This window comes from Peromyscus maniculatus, chromosome 21 (assembly GCF_049852395.1).
Source record: "Peromyscus maniculatus bairdii isolate BWxNUB_F1_BW_parent chromosome 21, HU_Pman_BW_mat_3.1, whole genome shotgun sequence".
NCBI lineage: Eukaryota > Metazoa > Chordata > Mammalia > Rodentia > Cricetidae > Peromyscus > Peromyscus maniculatus.
This window is the reverse complement of record NC_134872.1, coordinates 31675228-31683532: the sequence shown is the minus strand read 5'-3', so window position 1 is coordinate 31683532 and position 8305 is coordinate 31675228. Positions and strand designations below refer to the sequence as shown.

Genomic DNA, 8305 nt, shown 5'->3' with positions numbered 1-8305 from the left:
TATTCCTTGCCTCAGTTTCTGCTGTTTTTAGACAGGTTTCTGGGCCCCAGCTCTTCCTGTCTTATACTGATTAGCATAGAGATGGAAGAGAGAATGTTGTGGGGGAAATGTGTTGAAGCTTTTCTGAGAAATCTCAAGTTCTTGTCTCTTAGTGTGACAAGCAGAGAGTTTCATGTCACCTCTCTGTAGGCAGAAGTTTTCCTGTCCCAGCAGCTGTTTTTCAAATAATCACTCAGAGGCTTAAATTAATTATAATTGTTCAGTCGATAGCTCAGGTTTGTTACTAGCTAACACTTATGTTTAAGTTAACCCATATTTCTATTTATGCTTTGCCATGTGGCTCATGGCTTATTACATAATTTTCTACACATTCTCCTTGCTCAGTAGCTGGCACCCTTCTCCTTCCCAGCATTCTCAGCTTGGCTTTCCCACCTAATCTTATTATGTTCAGCTATTGGCCAGTTGGTTTGTTTACTAAACCAATCACAGTGACAAATCTTCACAGTGTACAAAATGATTATCCCACAGCACCTCTTTAGAGTTCAGGACACTGCATTCTCCCTTTTTTTTTAAATCTGATGAATTATTACAATGGTCTCTCCTTCTTCTAGGCATACAATTCATCAGATGTAGGAGAGGCTCAATGACCCCCCAATGACTCAGGGAGAGTTTTCGAAAAGGATTGGCAACTAGCTCATCAACAAACACAAAACAAGATAACAATAGAACAAACTGTGTGGTGAGTTTTCAAATGGTCTCATATCACAATACACACACATACTCATGCAAACACATAATTGATTTTATTTTTGTCTGTGTGTATGTGTGTATTTGAGTGTGTGTATGTATATGTGTGTTGTATGTTGTTGATTGTAGAGGCCTGAAGAGGCCTTTGGAATCTTGGAGCTTGAGTTACAGGCAGTTGTGAGCCTTTAAACCTAATTCTGATTTTCTGAAAGAGCAGGAAATGCTCTTAAACAATGCAATCTCTCCAATTCCACAACAAAAACCATTTTAATAGATGTAATTAGTGGAACTTGGATTTCATTTTCATAGCAAAGCCATCAATATTTTTTCCACAAGTTTTAGGTAGATGTTTACAGCAGAATATAGAAACACACAATGTCCTATCCTTTCAATGAGCCTGTGTTCCAGGATGTTACATCCCAACATGCTTTTCATATCTATTTTTCACCCTCATGGCTGTCAGACATTCTCAGAGGAGTTAGAATTGCATGTTTCTCTTCTGCCATGCTTAACCTGGGAAACCCCCATCACTTATGCTTGGTGAACAACTACCTGTGAGCATAGTCCTTGCTGGGAAAAGAATGCCCACACACATGCAATCATTCTGCTTTTAAACCCCTCTTAACAGAAGCACAAGAAGTTTTTTTTTGTTGTTGTTGTATTGTTTTGTTTTTTTAAATCAAACTTAATAAGAGAACTACAGGGGCTCCTAGAGGTAGCATGCACAGCTTGAGAACCCCATGAGACTGCACCCATGAATTGAGAACCCTCAAAGTAATGATTCTAGATGAAGCATGCATTGTGTGAGAGCCTTGTGTAATTGCCCCCCAGGAATTTAAAACCCTCAAACTAGAGGTTCTAGAAGTAGCATGCATAGTTTGAGAGCCCCATAAGTCTTCCCAGGAGTTTGAAACCCTCAAACTCAGGGCTGTAGTGGAAGCACGCATGGTGAGAGCCATGTGAGGCATTCTCATGAGTTTAAATCCTCAAATCAGTCATCCAATGAGCCTTCAACTTCCCTAAGTCCTAGAGTAGTACCCCCTTGCAGTGCCCACTCTATGGCTTCTCCTCCATTAAGCACTAGTTTTCTGTATCTACATGCTTGCTGTATTGACTTTATGGCAGACTTTGCTTTGTGACTTCAATTGTCGGAAGGATCGAAGGACAAGTTTTTATCTTTCTTTTGTCAGGTGGAGGTGATGACTACCAAGATCCTTAGAGGCCAGACTGAAAGCAGAAAGTTAACTGCACATTTATTTTAATGGAAAATTGGTTTCAGTAATTCTACTTGCTAAAACACAAAACTATTTTTTAAAGCATTTTGAAATGTCTGAAACTGCATATCCATTTTAGGAAGAATATGTGTTTCTTGTACTTTAATAAAAAGTTCCACCGAGGCGGCATTTCAACAGTGAGCAAACACAAAGTATGTTCACTTCTTTTTCAAAGAGTGTGTAGGTTGCAGAATGACATATTTTTGCATATCTCATTTCTAATTTTTGTTTTTTTCTCTCTCTTTCATTTTCATCTTATTTTTTTGTACTTAGAGAATTTCATGCACATGACACATGATCCCCAGATTTCCTGCCTCCAATTTTCCCCAGATACCTCCTAACATGTTTCCCTTTCAGATTTATGTCTCCTCCTCCTACTCTTTCAATAACCTATCAAGTCCACTTAGTGTAGCCCATTTTCATGGCTGTAGGGCCATCTACTGGAACATGGTCAAGCTACCAAGGGCCTTGTTAATAAATAAATAAATAGTTATTCTCCCTCCCACAGCAGCTATCACCTGCCATTATCTCCTCCGCTGGGGTGGGACCTTAAGAGATTCTCCCCTATATATGCTGGAATTTTGGGTGGCTTGACCCTATAAAGTCCTTGTGCAATATTCACAGTTGCTATAAATTCATGAGGGCCATAGTCATCTTATGTCCAGATGACTTCATTTCCAAGCATTCCTTCTCAGTCTCAGCTTTTTGCATTTTTCTTATATGATGTTCCATGTACTTTGGCAGGGGGGTTGATAAAGACGTCTGTTTCATTTAGGGCTGAGAACTCACAGTAACTTGGCTTATTTGCAAATATGTTTTGGGGGAGTATTTGCCGTTGAGTTCAATAGAGAGTTTGGTCTGTAGTATTTATTTTTTCTTTAGCTTATTTTGTTATTTAGATAATACTTCTTTCATAAAAAGAGTTTGGTAGTATTTCTTCATTTTCTATTTTATGGGATAATTTAAGAAGTGTTGGTGTTTAACTTCAAAGTTCTGGTAGAATTTAACAGTGAATCCATCGAAGTCTATGACTTTTACCTGGGAGATATTTTGTTACTGTTCCAATCTCATTGCTTGCTATGAATCTGCTGAAGTTTTCCTTCTCATCTTTATTTTTAGCATACGACATGCAGGTATAAATTAATTCCTTTCAGAATCACTATTTAAATAGACTATGGACTTTTACGATATTTCCTAAAGATTTTCTGATTTTCATTGGTATCTATTTTAATGTAACCAGTCTCAGCTCTACAGTTGTTAATTTTGGTATTCTCTTCTCATTAATTTGGCTAAGGGTTTGTCAGTCTTATTATTTATCCATATAATAAATTCTTTGTTTCATCATTTTGTTTCCATTTTATTAACCTCTATCATGATGTTATTTTTTTCAACCTACTGACTGGATTTGTCTTGCATCTGTTTTTCCAAACCCTAAGGTGAATTCTTTAGTTATTTATTTTGGATTTATCCTATTTTTTAATGTACACATTTGCAGCTCTGAAATTTCCTCTTAGGTGTGCTTTTCTTTTATCTCATGGGTTTTGGTAAGTTGTGTTTTCACTTTCAATTGATTTTGGGAATTTTTTATCTCCTTGATTTTTCTATGACCCACTTGTGATTCAATAATGTGTTGTTAATCTTCAAGAGTTGTGTACATTCTGCAATTTCTCTGTCTGTTTATTTCTAAGTTTATTCCATTGTGGTCAGATAGAATATAAGGAATTATTTTTATCTTGCTGAATTTTATAAGACTTGATTTGTGACTTGTTATATTACCTATTCCAGGCCAAGTTCCATGGACTTATGAGAATAATGTGGCTTTGGAAATTCTGGTATGCAATGTTCTGTAGTTCATCTTGTGTATGATATTTAATAGAAATGTTTCTCTGCTTCATTTTTATTAAGATGATCTATTGCTTAGGGTAATGGATTCACCAATTATTACTGTGTTGGAGCTAATCTGTCACTTTCTATCTAGTTTTCCTTGCTTTATGAAATTGAGTGCCCCTGTGCTTGGTTTGACTATTTTCAGAACTGTATTATCTTCTTAACAGATTATTATCTTAATCAGGACGCAGTGGCATAGTCTCTCTCCCCCTCCCCTCTATCTGTCTCAAAATTCAAAACAAACAAATAAAACAAAAAACTCTCCGAAAAACAAACCAACACACACACACACACACACACAAACCTGGGATCCAGCTGCTCCTGGGCATGAAGTCTGCCCTGAAGAATGGTTGATATACCCAATGACACTCCCTGAGAGAAAACTGATTTCCCTTTCCCAGCAGGTATCAAATTGCAAATAGCTTCTTGGTCAGGGCTGAGATGTTGTGTCCAATTCCCCTTCTCAGTACTGGGATTTTGTCTGGTTTGAACCTACATATATCTTGCGCATGCTGCCACAGTCTCTGTGAGTTAACATGTGTATCAGTACTGTTGTGTCTAGAAGATGCCATTTCCTTGTTAATCATCCATCACCTGTGGCTCTCAAATCTTTCTGCCTTCTCTTCTGCATTGATCCCTTAGCCTTGAGGGGAGGTTATCTGATATAGACATCCTTTTTAGGACTGAGTTCTCCAAAGTCTCTCACTCTCTATACATTGTTCAGTTGTTTTAATCGATGTTAATCAACACTGAGGAGGCGCCACTGTTTTTGTTTTGTTTTTGACACTGAAACTCTTACTGAACCTGGATCTCATTGATTTGGCTTGGGTAGCTGGCCAGCATGCCCCTGGACCATCCTTTCTCTGTATTCCCACAAATGAGATTACAGATGTGCCTTGCCATACTTGATGTTTTTTTAATGTGGAGGTTGGAGATGTGAATTCAAGTTCTCATACCTGTATGGCAAGCACTTTACCAACTCATCTCCCCTGTTGTAGATCTGTTTTTAACTGTACTTTAAAAAATTAAATTTACAGAGAGAGAGAGAGAGAGAGAGAGAGAGAGAGAGAGAGAGAGAGAGAGAGAGAGAGAGAGCAATTGAGCATGCCACGATGTATACATGGAGGTCAAAGAACAAACTATGCAGCTTCTAGGGCTCAACCTTAGGTCAATGGGCCTAACAGAAAATGCCTTTTATGGCTGAGCCATCTAAGTAGTTCTGCATACTATTTTTTTTATTTAATTTTACATTTATGTACATTGATGTCACATTTGTTCGTGTGAGGGTGTCAGATTCCTGGAACTAGAGTTATAGACATTAGTGAACTGCTGTGTGGATGTTGGGAATTGAACCCGGGTCCTCTAGGAGAGAAGCCAGTGCTCCTAACCACTGTGCCAACTCTCCTGCACCCCTGAATCCTAATATTTATTCTAATCTGATAGCTTATATTTATGATTGCAGGATTGAGACATTTAATATTCAGATTTATTATTTAAATGTCTTACTAATTCTTGTCTTTCTGTTGGTTTTACATTATTTAGTGTTTTCTTATCCCTCATCTGTGAAACTGATGTGCTATTCTCTATTATATTTTCCTGTAGCCTCATGGATATGTTCATCTTTTCCTTCAGTCTCTTCTACAGGGGCGGCTTAGTCGTCATGAATTCTTTAGCCTATTTTTATCCTGAAAGTTTTCTTCTTCAATTGTAACAGATTTGCTGAAATGTTAGTCTGGATTGCTTGATTGCTGCCCAAGAGATCTACAAAATGACTAGATTTGACTAGAGATCATGCTAATCTCTCTTGGCTTTTACAATTTCTGTTAAAAAAAATCTGATGTTATTCTGAAGGAGTTTCTTTATGTAGAAGTTCATGTTTCTCTCCTGTACCTTTTAATACATTTTGCTCGTTCTGTGAATTTAGTGTTTGGGCTGTGCTATGATGAAGGAAAGTTCCTTTATGTCCTGTGTGGTGTTTACCAACTTTTTCTCTGGGTTTGGGAAATTATCTGCTGAGAGTGCACTGTGAAAGTTCTTTATGCCTTTGGCAGGAATTTCTTCTGTAATCTATGACCATGATTTGTAGAGTTTGCATTTTCATGGCATCCACAGATCTTACCTATTCTTAGTGTAATTGTATCATTTAAATCGCTCTTGTTAGAGGCCATTATTGTGGAATTCATATTTGGAAGAATGATGATGGTTAAGTTTTTCATGTGTCTTATCTTAATTCACAGGTTCTGGTTCCATCAGTGGGGAACCCTTTGACCTTCAAAGGTAAGGTCCAACATACTGGTCACACCCCTGGGCAGTCCCGCAGAAATCAGGGTAAATGTTGACCCTGACCCAGGGTGTTCCTTTGGGGTTTTGGATCACAAAAGGTGGTTCCAATCCTCATAAGTCAGGTTGCAATTATGCCTTTGCTCCCAGGCAGAACTTCCCAGAATCCAGTTTGATTTTAGAACCTTAATGTATTCTTCTGGCTAACTCTGGCCCTGAGCAGGTTTCTGCTCCACTATGTCAGAAGTCAGACAAAACTGACTCACAGCTTATTCTCCATGGTCTTGAAGTATCCTTCTAATCAGGTTTCAGTATGTGAGTCTGTGACATTTGCTCTGATCATCTGAACCACTCAACAGAGGTTTTTAGTGTCTATGAAGCTGCTAACTCAGCAGAAGTCTTTTTGATGAACTATAGAAATGATTCCTAAAAGTACAGTCGTAGGGGTCTTTAAAATGGCATCCTGTGGCTGCTCAAGTGGAGTTCCAAGAAGAGAAGAATTCCCTGATGTCTCCTTCATCAGCAAGTACTGCTGTTATGCACCCTTTCCTTACTCTGTATTCTTTATCTGCTCTTTAAAATGCCTGTTATTCAAAGTACAGCACAGATTTTCTGAGCTGCTCCTTCTTGAGCCCTGGCTCTCGATGTCTGCTATTGGTGTTCCCTGTCCCTGGGAGCTCACTAAACCAAGTCAATACATCTGGGACAGACTCTGAACTTTCCTACTTTTATCTATATTAAGGATATAAATTTCCCTTTATCTTTAATATTTAAAACTAGATGTATTCAGGCATCACCTCCTTTATCTAATGTCTGTTATTCAACCTAACCCAGTTTAGTACCTGAAGATTCTAACAGACTGTGTGGTAGGTCATCTACAATCATAGATCTGCCCCGCCCCCCATATATTTAGAGCACATATTTTAGCATTTGCTCCAGCTGTCACCTACTCAGATTCAACAGTCTTCAGTGTTAGTTGCTTCCCTCTTCAGTCCAACCAAAATGCATCACTATCCTTAGCTCCATCTTGCACTAACCTTCTTGATTCTTCTGAATCTCTCTGGCTCAACCATATAGAAGGGGAATGCAAATGTGACTTCTGTCCTATTTTGTAATGTTCACAGGAGTGCTGTGGTTTCAGTCATAAAAAGAGATTTTTCCTATAGTGATTGTGGTTTGAATCCTATAAAAAAGGTAAGTTAGGAAAAGAATGAAAAGTTGGCTTTAGAGAGCTAATCCCAGAAGGCCAGGACCCAGTCTTTCTTCTTCCATGGGAGCATGCCTGCAATGCCAGTGGTTAGCATTCTGCTTAAGGAGAGAAGAAGAGAAGATGTCACTTGGTGCTGGGCTACTGTGCAGCAGTCTCAGAAGTACTGTAATAAGTTTTCTGGATCTGGAGGGCTTCACTGTAAAATACCAGTCCATGGAAAAGAAATGCAAGGTAGAGTAGGCACAGGAGAAGAACAAAAGATGGCCCGGTGAGGAATGCAGCAGTTTCTATGTACTCCAATGACAACAGAATAGTGGCCTGTAAATAATATTGACAACTGGCCTAGGGACTCTGCATGGAACATTAATCTTTGCTTAGAGAGAATCACAACTCGGGGTCAAATTAGCGCACAAGGAATAGTGATTAAGCAAAATCAGGTGTGCCCTACCTGTAACAGGCTGTTACAAGTACCCAATATAGACTTCACTTTATAAAATGAGATTCTAAGTACTAATGATTAATTCCATTCTGATCTTACACAGAACTGCCTAGAATTTACCAAAAATGATTAATCAAATATTTAAGCCCTGAATTAATTACTGTGAAAACTTGAGTATCCTTCGCCTGAAAATCTTTGGACAATAACTTTTTTGTTTGTTTTTTTGAGACAAGGTTTCTCTGTGTAGCCAAGGTTGTCTTGGAACTCATTCTGTAGACCAGGCTACCCTCAAACTCAGAGATCTGCCTGCTTCTACCTCTCAAGTGCTGGGATTAAAGACGTGTACCACTACTGTCTGGCTAAGAAATATTTTTTTTTTTGCATGCACATAACTGAGATATTTTAGGGACGGGGAAAAGTCTAAACACAAATTCATTTGTTTTCCACAAAAACCTCACTTACATACCT

General features: G+C 38.4%; 1 pseudogene; it reads right to left on the bottom strand.

The window, feature by feature from the left end:
• Positions 1-6520: 6520 nt before the first annotated feature.
• Positions 6521-6630, bottom strand: LOC121824910 (small nucleolar RNA U3; annotated as a pseudogene).
• Between the last annotated feature and the right edge of the window lie 1675 nt (positions 6631-8305).